The sequence below is a fragment of the Meles meles genome, chromosome 11, assembly GCF_922984935.1.
Source record: "Meles meles chromosome 11, mMelMel3.1 paternal haplotype, whole genome shotgun sequence".
Taxonomy (NCBI): Eukaryota; Metazoa; Chordata; class Mammalia; order Carnivora; family Mustelidae; genus Meles; species Meles meles.
The window spans coordinates 4863487-4878456 of record NC_060076.1 but is presented as its reverse complement, the minus strand read 5'-3'; positions in this window follow the sequence as shown (position 1 = coordinate 4878456).

Genomic DNA, 14970 nt, shown 5'->3' with positions numbered 1-14970 from the left:
CCTCACAGGACCTTGCCCCACCTCCGGGGTAGAGAGTTCTAGATTCCCAGTTCAGCTCTCCGGGTTTGGAGTGGGGCGTACCTTCCACATGGCAGTCGAGCCCTTTGTCATCCAACACAGGGCCCCACGGGGTGACGGCTCGCCCCCACCTCACGAAGCTAACGCAGGAGTGCTCAGCTTTCGTTTGGGATTCTGATCAGAGAGCTGACTTGCACCCTTCACAGGTGGTCTGTGGGCCACATTCTGGGAAATCTTTTAAGTGCAATAACCAGAAATATTTTCCCCTCCAGGGGAGCATCTGAAAAAGAACCTCACTCCCAAGGACGCGTTTTGTTTAGTTTTTGTTTTTTGGCCATTAATCCAGGGTAAGGAATCTCTCTGAATTGTCAATGAGAGACACGCATTTTCCATTTCGGCTGCTCGGCGGGCTGTCTGCTCTGCGCGCATCCATAAATACAGATCTCTGTTGTAGCACAGGTGGGCCGTCAGCTCCCAGACACCGCCTCTGCCCGTCAGGGAGGGTGGGATACCTGCCTTGCCCTCACCCTGCCTCCTGGCACGGGTCCTCCCGGGTCCCTTGGTGGAGCCGGCTGTGCAAGGTGATAGGGGAGGAGGACCGGTGCCTGCACACCCTCCCGAGCTTGGATCTCGGTCTCGGCCTTCCCTCCAGCCTCGCCATCCCACGGGCCCCACTCACTGTCTCCCAGAACACCTCTGAGCGCCTGCGGATTCGTACACTCCTGTTCCTTTTCCGTGTTGCCTGCTGCGTGGAAAGCAGGGGCGGGGGAATCCGTCTCTCCCACCTCCCCTCGTTCTCCCTGGTTTGTCTCCTCTTGCCTCGCTCGTGTGTGGAAACAAGCCGTTAAGACGGGGACTGTTTCGGCCCCCAAACCTCTGTGTTTGAAGTGATTCCTGGGAAAAGTTCGTGTTCAGCCAAAACAAAGGGCTCTGTGGTCAGCTAAGTTGCGGAGAAGAATGGACAGAGCAAAATGCAACAGATTTTCATATTGAAGGCCTCTTTTGAGCCTTTTAATGTGCAAATTTGCTTTGTAAACCAGGAAGATGAAATAGTCTGCCATTTCCCAGTCTTTCTGACCAGGGAACCTCTCTGCTGGAGCTGGACGCCTCGGAGCTCATGCTGGCAGCTGCTTCACTGCTGGTGTCACTGGACAGAAGCGTAACTTACTTCCTGTGGGTTGGGTTTCTAACACACATTCCTCTCTCGTATGCAGTTAGAATAGTGGCGGTGATCCCCTGGAGAACTACTGCGTGCCAGGTACTGTCTGTCCTAAGCACTTCACGGACAATTTCATGTTTAATCTACAAGCTAGCTACTGTGACCCGCGTCTTCCAGAGGAGAGCAGGAAGCCCAGCGAGTAAGCCATTTGCTGAGTCTTAAACCAGGTGCTGATAGAGTCAGAGGGAACCCGGGCAGGGCCCCCTGCCCAGCCTGGCAGCACACGCCCCTGCCCTCTGCCAGCCCCGGGCCATCCACCGTTGTCTCTCACAATGTTTCTCCCCCAACCTAGTCATCATTTCAGAAGAAATACCGGCCTGCTTGTGCCAGGGACACTGCCCTGCACCTGTCCAGCCTGCCCCGTGCACGTGAGCCAGCCTTGGACGTGGACCACGGCAGACGTTCTGCCCATCGTGTGGTTACCTGCCCCCGTTCTCCTGCCTCCAGCCTGGTATGTGGTCACCGTCTAAACGGCACCCCGTGGAGGGATGTGGAGCAGAGGCTGGATCTGTTCAGCTCATGTTGGTGTGCACCAGCGGCAGATGGGGGCTCACTGGCTGCTCTCGGATGAACGTGATCGGACCGTGGAGGAAGCAGCTGGCTTCATGTCCTTGAGCGGTCTAATCTCCTTCCTGCGCCATCTCTTCCGGGGTCTGGCTTTGAGGCTTTCCAGAGTCTCACAGGAGGTCAGGCTACAGACCCACCGAGGCGGCAGTTGCTCCATTGTTCAGCCCCTCTCGGCTTATAAATAGAATCCTGTCCATTCCACAGCCGTGGCCGGAGATTCTCCGCATTGTTTTCGACCCTAGATCACCAGCTGTAGTGAGAGAGTCCGGTGTGGGAGGGGGACGCAGGCAGGAGCCCACAGCAGCACGTGGCAGCGAGCCAGGCCCCATCCCATCACGGTGTCCCCCTGCCCCCAGCACGGCCCCTGCCCCATCTCCCCTTCCTGGCCCAGCTGGCCTTGGGCTAGGAGAAAACAGAAGAGGTGTTACTGCCTGCCTTTCCCGGGGACAGTGTCCACCGTCCCAGTTTGGCCCAGCCTTCCGTCTAGAGTCCTCACCCCAGGCTGCAGATCCCACGTCTGGTCCCTCCTACCTCGCCCGCCCCCTCGTCTCGCCTCTCTGCCCGCCTAACTCCCAGGGCCGCTCTGCACACTGTCTGTTCTTGAGACGGCCTGCCAACTTTCCCGCCTCGGGAGCTTCCACACTTGGTCTCCGCAGCAGCGTGTCGTCCCGCCGTGCCCACTCGCCCACAGGGCTCAGGTTAAATCATTCCACTGTCCCCAGTGGCCGCCCTGCTCGGGTACAGCAGCTCCCCTCATTTCCTCCTGTCCGGCTGTACTGGGTCAAGGCATGTGTTACTATTATTTGTGCCGTCAGTCAGATGTGTTTTAGCTAGCCTGTCCTCTGCCTCCCTTCCTCCTAAAAGTCAGTTCCCGGAGGGCGGGGACCATGTCCGCCTTGTCTTTCGGCTCGTCAGCGCCCAGACAGCACGAGTCAGGCACTGGCTTCCCAGACAGAGGCTGGGACTCGCTCTGCGGCCAGACCCCAGCAGGCGATGACGAGGGTGGGGGGCCGGTCAAGAGCCCACCACCCCAGGCCCGCACAGCAAGGGCAGAAGGAGATCACGGGCTGGTTCCGGTGCTCTCCGCCCGAGCCAACCGGAGCACCTGCCGGCCCTCAGCCCGGGGAGCAGGAGCAGCTGTCCGTGGCACTCCGGGGACGACGAACACAGACCCGACACAGGGACACCCACGTGGGTGCTGACTCTTAGCAGTGGCGGCCACGTGTCATTGGGCCCAGACTCAGACGGGGCAGATCCTACCCGCCTCACGGGGCAGGTGGCACAGGGCCAAGGGCGGTACCTGCCCAAGCCACCAGATGTCTCGCGGAGGAGCCCCAGGCCCCCTGCCCTGGGGAATGCACCTAGGAGTTTCCATCACTCCCAGAGCTGAGCAGCAGCACTCACTTCCCTCCCGAAGGAAGGGCAGGGCCTACGGCAGAAAGACCCCGTGGCCTTGTTTCCCCTCTCAGCCCCTTCCTGGCCCAGGAGGGTGCAGGGCTGGCTCCAGGGAAAGGAGGCCCTGGATCCCCCATCGTTCAGGCTGCGGGTTTCTGTCCCTGCGGGGAAACAGCGAGCCGCGTGGCTCCCACCTCACCCAAACCCCTCTCTGGCCCTGCCCTTGCTAATCTTACCAACCCAGAGCTTCCCGGCCGGCCCTAGCGGTGCGGGAGGAGCAGGGAGGGCTGGCCGGCCGGATTTGGAGTCCCCGGCTGCGCTGACGGAGGGCCTGTATGAGCTGGTGGAACGGCTTGTCACCAGCCAGAATTTTCAGAAGCATTTCGAATTCTCCAGTCTTGAGATGTTTGCTCTTAAATCACTTTCGTTTTCTGTTTTAGGGAACAAGATGTGCCCCAGTAGGGAAATGAAACTGCTATAATGATTCTCAAGGTTCTACATACAGGCGATGGGACAGCGCGGCCTGAACCCCTCCTTGCCCAAGGCCTAAGGGAGCCCAGACTGTTTATCAAGTAGCAACAATCGTTCGGAGCTAAATTCGGCTCTGGAGCCTTCTCTCCACGTGAGGGCATCAGGCAACTGGCCTGGCTGACCCCTGACTCTGGTCTGTAGGGTCGTCTTTTCTCATTTTGAGCCGTTCTGGAAACAGGAATAAACGTCATCTCAGAGTCATCCAAGCCGAGTGGTGCTCGGACTACCGCGCAGTCGTCAGCATCGCAGACGGTGGGCCCAGTGGTCACCATCCAGAAGCCTGCGCTGACGTCTCCTACTTCCTGCGTGCCCGTCCCCTGCCAGGACACCGTCACCATAGCAGGCACGTCATGCTTTCTCCTTTTGCGCCCTGGGTCTGGCTGTCCCAGCCATGTACTTGTCATGCAGGCCTGTCTCTCACCGAGGGTGTGGCTGGCTGTCAGATGTGTGTTCCGGGAGGAGGCGGCTCCTTCTGTGGCCCTATTACGCAGCAAAGCTGGCCCACGAGGGGACCATGGGAGCCTAGCATTTCTAGTCTAGCTGGAGATTATCCCGTTTGATGCTATCCTTGGGCACAGAAGGGAGTCGAGACAGAAGTGAGTCATTCTAGCGACTAGAGTTTATTGGTTAAGATCATGGGTACTGTGTGTACTGTAAATCCATCCTAGCTGTGTGACTTCAGACAAGCCGCTTCACCTCTCTGAGCCCCAGCTGCATCCTCCGTACAGAGGGTGAGTGATAATACACTCATCCAGATTTGCTGAGGGTTAAATGAGACATGGTGTACAAAGCTGGTAGTGTTTCATCACCATTGTTTGTCAGAGCGACCCGTTTCTCTTTCACCGCACACAGTGAGTCTTACACTCGTCCGTATGTGGCCACAGTCGAGGAGGTGAAACGGCGTCTGCTGCAAGATGCGAGTCACTTGCTCTGCTAGCTCGTTAACGCTCCCGAACGAGTGGAAGGGCCGGCCAGAGGTATACTCCTCCTCAGAACGTTACAACTGAAAAAAGATATGCCTGATGGGTCAGCTTGTGTATGTTCTCTAGATAAGAAAAATACCCAGACTCGTGGCGGCAAATGTTTTATCTTCACATCCTCAGCCATAGAAATCAATTATTGGAAGTCACATGATGGGGATCCGGCAAACGTGCCTCCCTGTGGTCTCGGAAAGGACTGAGGAGTAGCAGGAACGCATGCGCTGTTGGAAGCTTTTGCTTGGCCTCAAAAAATGGGGCCTGTGGCTGTAAGGGGCAAACCAGGCACGGCCTGCCTCCTCCCACCTCCGACTGTTTACCAAGATCCGTGGCTAATTGCCTTTGGCTGTCCATGATGCCCTCCCTGCACAATTTTCCTAATAGAACAGCACCTATGGGGGTTGAGATTTCACTTTTCAGAATCCATGTTAAAGCAAGGTCTCAAATGCACTGGGCCTGAAATGGGAACCTGCTAATGATACACAGAAATTCAAACCCTGCCTCTGAAGAAGCTTCTAGTCGGATTTTTACTGTAGAGATGAGCATTTTCATCATGGCGTCCATCCGCTTGCCTCTTAGGCATAAAATCAGAATGCACCTTAGGCTTCTCTGCAACTCATTTTTCTTTCCAGCGACTTAACTTATCTTGCTTATAAAGAGTATTTTATACCAAAGTGATGAGATGGGGCGGTCGGGAGTGAGAGAGGGCTCAGCTCTACTCATTGGCCATGTAATGTTGATCAGGCCATGAGAGCAGCATCCCCGAGTAGACAAGCTGTCCTAATCTAAAAGCCAATTTAATTTTCTATTAGATTCTTAATCAAAGATGCTCATTTTATCTTACAGCTGAGCTTCTGTCAAGATCGACTAGAATATTCGAGATACACTTGGCTTAGCCGCCTCGTAACAGGAAACAGGACCTTGGGGACCTACGATAAGGAGATCCATCACCATCCGCGGGTTTGCTCACTGTCGAATAATGACTCCGATTGTGGGGCTTGTGTCTGTCGTCATCGTTGTTTGTCCCCGTGTTAACATAAGCTTTGAGAGATACGAGAGGGCAAAGGGCTAGAGAAGAAGACAGAGACCTTAAAGCTGAACCCTCAGTCTGAATCTCAGCTACTCGCGTCAGGGCTGCTTCTTAGGGGCCAAGAGCCCAAGCCAACGGGCGGCATTCTCTCTAAACGTCAGTGGATCTAAACACGAAAGTCTCTCCTTCAACACAGAAGTCCCTAGATTCTTTCACGTGCAAGGAAAGTGACCTACTGAGTTAGAAGGGGCTACCCGGTGTGGTTCTCCACCAGTTGAAAGCATGGGGAAAGTCTATGGGGAATTCTAAGGCCCCTTTGAGATGCTTGGCCCCTGTGCAACTTTGGGCAATCTGTGGTGCTTCTGGGGGAGTGCCTGTCAGGAGAGCTTGGGGCCCCTGCCGTGTGAGGGAGGGCCGCGTTTGGTTTTTCTGCAGGCATCACCGTTGCCTTGAGTGGGTCATGGTTTCCAATTGCCGCCCCTGGATGAGTTAATGAATTGGAGAATGGCTGTTGCTTTTCTCTCTCTCTCTCTTTTTTTTTAAATATTTTTTTATTTATTTGACAGAGAGAAATCACAACTAGGCAGAGAGGCAGGCAGAGAGAGAGGAGGAAGCAGGCTCCCTGCGGAGCAGAGAGCCCGATGTGGGGCTCGATCCCAGGCCCCTGGGATCATGACCTGAGCCAAAGGCAGAGGCTTTAACCCACTGAGCCACACAGGCGTCCCTGTTGCTTTTCTCTTTAGTCATCGTTCTGTTCCTGTGAAATTGCCACAGTTATCCTGCTTTTTTAAAATCAGTTGATTCCTCTAACTTGGTTATTTCTGAGTTCTCTCCCTCTAGAAAATGCAGAAATAGGTAGCACTGGCCCACAGATTGTTTCATTCCCAAGTACACGAAGATGAGCTTTTCTGTTTCCAGCAAGATGAGTTCACAGATACTGGGTTTGCCCTCTTTTCTGAAACAAGTAAAAATTCAGTCACACAAGTTCTCAAGATGGTTGACATCAGGCAGCAAAGGGAGAGTGACCCCTGAGATTCCAGAAGCAAATGGGGTAAGCCCTACAGTTGCCCCCGTTTCCTGCCTGGACATTTCTAGACCAACACGTGAAGGAGAGTCCAGCTGGAGCCCAGTGGTCTCCCTGAGCTCACAAGGCAGGGATCAGAGCGGGAGGAGAGGCCCGCCAGGCACAGGACTCTGGCCTCTGGCTCTGCAGAGGGGTCTCGCGTACTGGCCAAGTAGCAATCAGTGAGCACATCTGAGGAGAGCCCGCGTCTGGAGAAACAGCAGTGTGAAAGGGTTAGAGGCAGAATCCCCAGAGCTCTAGGGCAGAAAATGGTCCTGGTTCCTGCCAGCCAGTGCGGAAATCCTCATAATTCACCCAGCATTGGGATTGAGTCCTCACAAGGGTTTTGCCTCAGTAGCAGGGAAAAATGAGTCCTAAACAAAATGCTGCTCTGATCCCATCTAACAAAGCTCAGAAGCGAGACCCAAATGAATCAGACTATTTCCACATTAGATCCCAGAATAAGTTCAAGAAACTTCCCGCAAAACAAAAATACCCAGTACCAAACAAGACCAATTTCACGGTTTCCAGCATCCGATCAAAAATTACCAAGTATGAGGGGGGCCTGGTTAAGCGTCTGCCTTTGGTTCCGATCATGATCCCAGAGTCCTGGGATCGAGCCCCACATCAGGCTCCCTGCTCAGTGCGGAGTCTGATTCTCCCTCTGCCTCTGCCTCTGCCCCTCCCCTGCTCATGTGCTTGCTCTCTCTCTCGTCCATTCTCTCTCTCCAATAAAATCTTTTTTTAAAAAAAAATCAAGTATACAAAAAGTAGAGAAATGTGGTCTATAATAATGAGAAAAATCAAATAGCTGAAATTGATCCAGAAGTGACACAGATGGTAAAATTAGTAGTCAAGAACTTCGAAGCCATGATCAAAACTGTTTTCTGTGCTCGAGAAGCTGGAAGAAAGACCGAACACATTGCATACTAACATAGAAAGAACCGAAATCAAACTAGAGGTGAAAACTGTCATGTCTGAGATGGGAATCTCCTGGGGGGGGGGAGGACTAAGAGGATGTTGTCCACTTCAGAGGAAAGAACTAGTGAAATTGAAGATTCTAGCAATAGAAATGCCCAAAATGAACCACACAAAGTGGGAAGACCGAAAAGGTTGGAACGAGCACCAGTCAACAGCGGGATGACTTCAAGCAGCCTAATAATACGTGTAATGAAAGTTCCCGAAAAAGAGAGGAGAGGTAGAGGGAAAAATTTGGAGGACATCAGAAATCGCACCTACATGGGTAAGTCTGAAGATTTTTGGAAGGGATTTTTCAAGTCTCTCTTTTTTTTTTTTTTTAAGATTTTATTTATTTATTTGACAGACAGAGATCACAAGCAGGCAGAGAAGCAGGCAGAGAGAGAGGAGGAAGCAGGCTCCCCGCCGAGCAGAGAGCCCCATGAGGGGCTCCATCCCAGGACCCTGGGACCATGACCTGAGCCGAAGGCAGAGGCTTTAACCCACTGAGCCACCCAGGCGCCCCTCAAGTCTCTTTAAAAGATCACAAACACCATGACCTGAGCCGAAACCAAGAGTTGGACACCCAACTAACTGAGCCACCCAGGCACCCCAACCCCTATATTTTAAAAAGAAGAAATCAGAAAAAGAAAAGTAAATGAAAAAGGAAATAATAAAGAACAGAGACAAAATGAAGACAGTAGGATACAAAATAAGACAAGAAAAATATGTGAAACTGTTCTTTGAAAAAAATCAATTAAATTAATATACCTCTAGATGGACTAATCAGGGAAAGGAGAAGACACAAATTACTAATGTCAGTAATGAGAAAGCTGACGTCCTTACAAATTCTTAGGTATTAAAAGGATAATCAGGATATTCTGAATATACTTACTTGTTACTTCAACTTAGATGAAGTAGACAAACTTCTTGAAAAGCACAAATCATCAAAGTTCACTCAAGAAGAAACAGATAAAGAGCCCTACAGCGATTAAAGAAATTGAATTTATCAAAATTTTCCCGTAAAATAAATTCTAGATCCAAATGGCTTCCCCAGTGAGTTCTACCAAGTATTCAAGGAAGGAGTAATACAAAGACACACAAACTGTTCCAGAAAATTAAAGGGAATGGGGCACCTGGGGGGCTCAGTCATTAAGCATCTGCCTTCAGCTCAGGTCATGATCTCAGGGTCCTGGGAACGAGCCCCGCATCGGGCTCTCTGCTCAGCAGGGAGTCTACCTCTCCCTCTCCCTCTGCCTCTGCCCCCTGCTTGTGTGCTCTCTCTCTCAAATAAATGAATAAAAATCTTTAAAAAAAAAAAAAAAAAAGACGCTTAACCGACTGAGCCATCCAGGTGCCCCTAAATGTAAGAATTCTTAAAAGTTTAGTCATCTGATCCAGTACACTGTATAAAAAGTGTGTGCGTAACGACCAAGGAGGATTGAGTAGGACCAACTCAAGATTGGTTTAACATTTGAAAATCAATACAATTCACCACATTAAGAGAGTAAAAAAAAAAAAAAAAAAGATCATCTCGATAGATACAGAAAAGGCATTTGATAAAATCCAGTGTTTGTTCCTGACAAAGTCTTGGCAAAACAGAAGTGGAAGGGGACTTTCTTGGCCTGATGAGGAGCACCTGGGAAGATCCTACTGTTGCCGTCACACGTAATGGCTCAAGAATGCCAGAAGCCGAGCCAGCCAAGAATGGCCGCTCTCACTGCTCCTATCTTTCCGGCACTGCGCAGGAAGATCTAGCCAATATGCCAAGGCAAGAAAAATAAATAAAAGGCATCCAGATGGGCCCCTTCGGCTCAAGTCATGATCCCAGGGTCCTGGGGTCAAGCCCCTGCATCAGGCTCCTTGCTCGGTGGGGAGCCTGCTTCTCCCTCTCCCATTCCCCCTGTTTGCGCTTTCTTTCACTATCTCTGTCTCTCTGTCTCTCTGTCTCTCTCTCGTAAGCAAATAAAATCTTTTTTAAAACGGTATCTAGATTAGAAATGAAGAAATTAAACTTCACTCATAGGTAACATGAACACGATCTTTTGTTTTTGTTTTTGTAGCTGATTCTGAATTTCCTATGGAAATGCAAAAGACCCGTAAGAACCAAAACAACCTCAAAGAAGAAAAACAAAGTTGGAGGACGTGGTATAAGGCTACAGTATTTAGGACCACGTGATATTGTCAAGATGAAGAGATCAAGTCATGCAGAGCAGCCCAGAAATAGATCCACACCTGTATGACTGAGTTTTTACAAACACGAAGAGGCAGCTCAGAGGGAATTCTCCGCAGGACCCATCTGTCTGGGTTCTCGGGCGGATTTCACGACCCCCCCCCCCCCCCCCCCCCGCCGTCCAGCTGCACAGGAAGTGAGCAGGATTCAGAGCTTTCTAGGCTCCCTGGCCACCCAGCCCGGTTGTGGCAACCCCGCCACTATTTCTCACACCGTCATTCCTGTCGGATCAGCAGCTTCCCGTGGGGACCTGGGGGTCGGAATCTCCTCGTGCGTCGGAAGGAGATGGAACCGGTCCCGGCGGCAGAGTCACTGTGGTGTGGTGCCGTCTGTCAAGAGGGCAGCCGCAGAGGCCGCGCCAGCCTCCCCTCGCTCACCTTTACAGGAAGCGGCAGGCTGCGAACAGGAAAATCCCTTCGCCTCACCCGTAGCAACACCCGGAGTGCCGTGTTAGCCGCTCAGTCCGCGCTCTGCAGCGAAAGCCTGGTGCCTGGGGCCCAGACCTCGCCGGCTGCCAGGTGTATTCTCCGAGGCCCCGCGGTGCAGAACTCCTCACTGAGCAGAGGTTCCAGAAGTCCCGAAGAGAGCTCATTTTCCATGGCTGATGGCCAGACCCGCAGCCTCACCGAGTGAGGCTGGGACAGCAGGGCAGGGGCCTCAGTAACTCACGGGGACATCAGCTGGTGGCCAAGGGGAAGCGCCCTGGCCGCAGCCTCCGGGTCCCCCTCCTGCTCCCCACCACATCTCGGGGCGGGGAGCCATGTCCAGAATAAAGGACTGGGGAAGCCCGAGTTTACAGCCGCCCCCAAGGATACGGTAAAGGACCTTCTCAAGGCCCACCCTTAAGTCCAGCCGCCCGACACCTCCCAGAATGCCTCCTCCTCCTCTTGCCTCCTTACTCGTGCCCAGAAAACACCTCATTTCATGGAAAAGAGCGTTTTCCAGATAAGCGAATTTTCCAGATGAGAAAAGTTTAGCTCTTTAAGCACTTGGCATTTTATTATTTTAACCAGTAGGGAGGGAAGTCTTCCAAAATGACCCACACGTGGACTTCCTCACGCGGCTCTGTAATCGGCTGACGTACGGGGACTCACCGTGAGCAGCAGGGACTAGGCTGTACTCCCGGGAGGCCTCTGGGGTGTCGAGACCCACGGCCTCAGACGGACATGCCTTGAGAGTCGTAGCCGGCCTTGGAAAGGAAGCACACTGTGACACATGGAACACTGGGTGACCCTTGAGGACCTGACGCGTGGGGAGGAAAAGCGGTCACAAGACAAGTTGCAAGTCCGCTGATAAGAGGCGCCTGGGGTGGTCAGATCCAGAGGGAGAAAGTAGAAAGGAGCCCGCTGGGGCGCTGGGGAGAGGAAAGCAGCTGTGCGGTGAGCGTTCCCGTCGCATGAGATGACAAAGTTCCAGAGACGGGGAGGGTGAAGTCAGTTGCACCCCAGGTATGAACGGCACAGCGTTGCGCGCTTAAACCTGGTTACCAGGGTCCATTCTGCCAGTGTGTTGTCACGAGTCACGATAAATAATAGACCAGTTAAGAATGCTGATGATGCTCAGAGTGACCGTCAAGCCAAGGTGGCCGGCGGTGGAGATAGCAGTGACTCGGGGACCGCGCCTCTAAGCTCTTCCGGATTGTTTCCAACAGTAGAGATTGTGAGAAACTGTTCACTGAGCCTTAAGCACCTGGTGGGCAGAGGCTGAGCCCACACACAGCTGGGCTGGCCCAGACTGTCAGCTCGGGCAGGGGCTGGCGTGAAGCAGCCACCGCAGGAGTGCTCGGGGGCACCAACAGTCCCCTGTAGGGCGGCCTTTCCCTGCCTCATCCCCCCCACCCCGCTTCCACACCTGAGCGGGGATTGGACCAAGGCTGGCTGAAGTGTTCCTCGGTCCCACGGCACATGCCGCCTGGGGTGGAAAAAGTCTTTTTAACATCTGGTCACAAGGTCAGTAACAGCTAACGCCTGTGGCCTTGGGCTAAGACCCGTGCTTGCCAGTCCCATGGAATCCTCCCTCCCTGCGCGGAGAGCACCATAGCCCCATCTTGCAGATGAGGAAACTGAGTTTCAGGGCCTTTCCAGCATTTAATAGGTCAAATTTCTCTCATACTTACTGTGTGCCCAGAAGCCGGCCATCCTCCGGGACCCACTTCCGACCCTCCAGACCAGTCAGCCCCCCACAGACTCCTGGTCACAGACCACTTCCTGCCTGGGGCGGTAAGCTCCGAGCCGCGGCTTCTCCAGCGCCGGTCAGAGGGCCCCACACAGGAGATGATCACAAGTACACCTGTCGAGGACAAGGTGCCACTGCACACCACAACAGGGGGGAGCCCTGAAACACCGAGCCGAGGGGCAGGAGCCAGGCACAGGCAAGCACACGTGGTGTGACTCCATTCCCACACACTATCCCGGGTAGGGACTTGGACGGACACAGGAGGGGGACTGGCGGTGGCTTAGGGCTGGGGCTTTGGGGATGATGATACCTGGTGGGTGCAGGGTTCCCCTTTGAGGTGACGCAAACATTCCAGAATTGACTGAAAGATTTTATTTATTTATTTGACAGACAGAGATCACAAGTTGGCAGAGAGGCAGGCAGAGAGAGAAGGAGAAGCAGGCTCCCCGCTGAGCAGAGAGCCCGATGCGGGACTCAATCCCAGGACCCTGAGATCATGACCTGAGCCGAAGGCAGAGGCTTTAACCCACTGAGCCACCCAGGCGCCCCTGGACAGTGCATTTTAAATGGGTGAGCTGTTCGGAGTGTGAGCGCTAGCTCGGTACAGCCGTGGAAACTGCATGGAAATCCTCTTGGCTGGCCGGCTGGCCGGCACCTAGTGTGCATTCGGTGAGGGTCTAATGGTCCTGAATAATCAGGCCAGTCGTCTGGTCGCCGTATTGAAGGAGGAGCGTCTCCGGTCTCTCGCGGAAGCCCCGATCCAGTACGGTCATCCTCGGGCGGGCCCGCGGGCAGGGTTCACAGCTGCCGTGCATTGCTGGGCCCGGACGGGAGGGTGAGCGAGGTGTGCGTGTCCTGGCTTGTCGATCAGGAAACGCAGGCATGCGAGGTCAGGCAACCAGCCGACCTCACTCAGCAAGACAAGTGGCAGCCAAGAATAGCGCAGGGTTTCTAACTGCGTCTCACTTGCCGTAAATACCCAGCGCCGCCACCCATCATCTGTCTGATTAAAAAGGGACCTAAACTATGAAGCAGGGCAGCGGCCCTTAAAGCTAAATTGGGCTCAGGCCGGTGGAGGAACGAATTCCGTCTCTGCCTTCCAGTCTTCAGAGAGCAGAGCCAAAGGCTCTGACCCGTGTCGGTGGCACGGGTTGGCCGCTGTGGACACACGCACGGAGACGAGCTCATTCGCTCAGCTGGGTTTTCCTGCACTTAATAGTTTTCATCTTCCCGTGTCAGCGGGGCTGCCGATGACTGCGTTCAGCCCTAGGCTAGGGGCCTTCTGCGTGCCAGTCCCAGAGGAGCGGGGATGGGCAGGCTGGTAGATCGGGAGTGTGGAGGGGGTTGGCTGGTGTAGCCAAAAAGCAGTGACCCAGCAAGGTCAAAGATGGCTGTTTGAAACCCGCCCAGTTCTGCAACTTCCCAGCTGAATGACCTCTAGCCTGTCCCGCGGCCCCTTCTAAGGGCCAGTTTCCTCATCTATGAAAGTTCCCCTTTTATCGTCATATGCACTCAGTGGTGGCAAGAAGGTCCCTCCAGCCATGGCGTGCGCGCTCTGCATGTGTGTCTTTGCCAGACTTGGTTATGGGGTAAGGATTTGTGGGGTGTCCATTTGGATGATGTGTGTGCACAGAAACCTATTCCTACCTCCAATATTTGCCCTAATCCAAGGCCCGGACCCCAGCCGGGTGGGAAGCCCTGTCTTTGGGCCCCGCCGGGCAGGACAGATGATGACCGAGAGAGAAATCAAACAGATGGTGACAGAGCCCCTGGGGGCCGGTAGAAATGTCCCCAGATCTGCGAGCACCTCCCGCCATGGCCTCTGTGCAGTTCCCACCAAGCCGTCTCCCAACAGGTGGGGTTTCCTCTGCGGCCTTAAGACCTCACCGACAGTGAGCCCAAGTCCAGAGCTTGGACTCTCCCCAGAAGTGCCCAGAGGTGACAAGCAGGCTGTGTGCAGGGTCACGGTGCGCCTGGTTCTCTCCAGCATTGTGGGGCAGGCGAGCCTGGCCCAGCCCGGACAGCCGGCTCTCTCAGGCCCTGCTCCGGCAGGGGACCTTGCGACAGCTGGCTCGAGTCTGATGTCTGTGTCTCATCCCAGTCTGGGACTTCTAAATTTAACCTGCTATCAGCTTGAGAAGCGGGAGGGCTTCCACTGTGACTAAATGCCTCTTGGAATCCTCTTCACTGAGGGCCACCCTCCTGGCACCTTCCCCTCCGGAACATTCCCCCCGCTCCCGGCGCGCACCATCGGCTGCACGTCCTCGGCTGCATATCGGCCCAAAGGCTCCAATGCCTGAGCAACTCTGGCTTTTTCCTGGTGTGCTCCAGCTCAACTTTCTCCCGCCACTGGCCAGGCCACAGCCCTGTTGTCCACGCATGCACGTGGACACACACACACACACTCACACACACCCCAGGCGCTCTCACAGGCAGCTCGGAAGCTGACACCACAGCCGAAACGGCGACAGCTAGCGGTACCACCCATAAGCCATCTGGGTGGAGGGCGGCCAGCAGAGGCTGTTATGCAATTTCCTGCTTTGGTGTCTCAGACCCAGGAGACAGGATGCAGAGTGCCGTTGGGTTGTTGCAATGTGGAAAACCCAGAGAAGAAACCAAATCCCCAATGCCCACTGCAAACGGGGCCCCTGTCTTCCGTGGAGATGCCAGGCCGCCACCAGCAACCAGGGAGGATGAGCCCATGGCCTGCAGCTGACCGGCAGCCCCTCCCCAAAGGGAATGAGCTGGACTCACTGTGGGCCTCAGGGAACTGACTGCTGCACAGAACCTTCCAGTGGGGGGGGT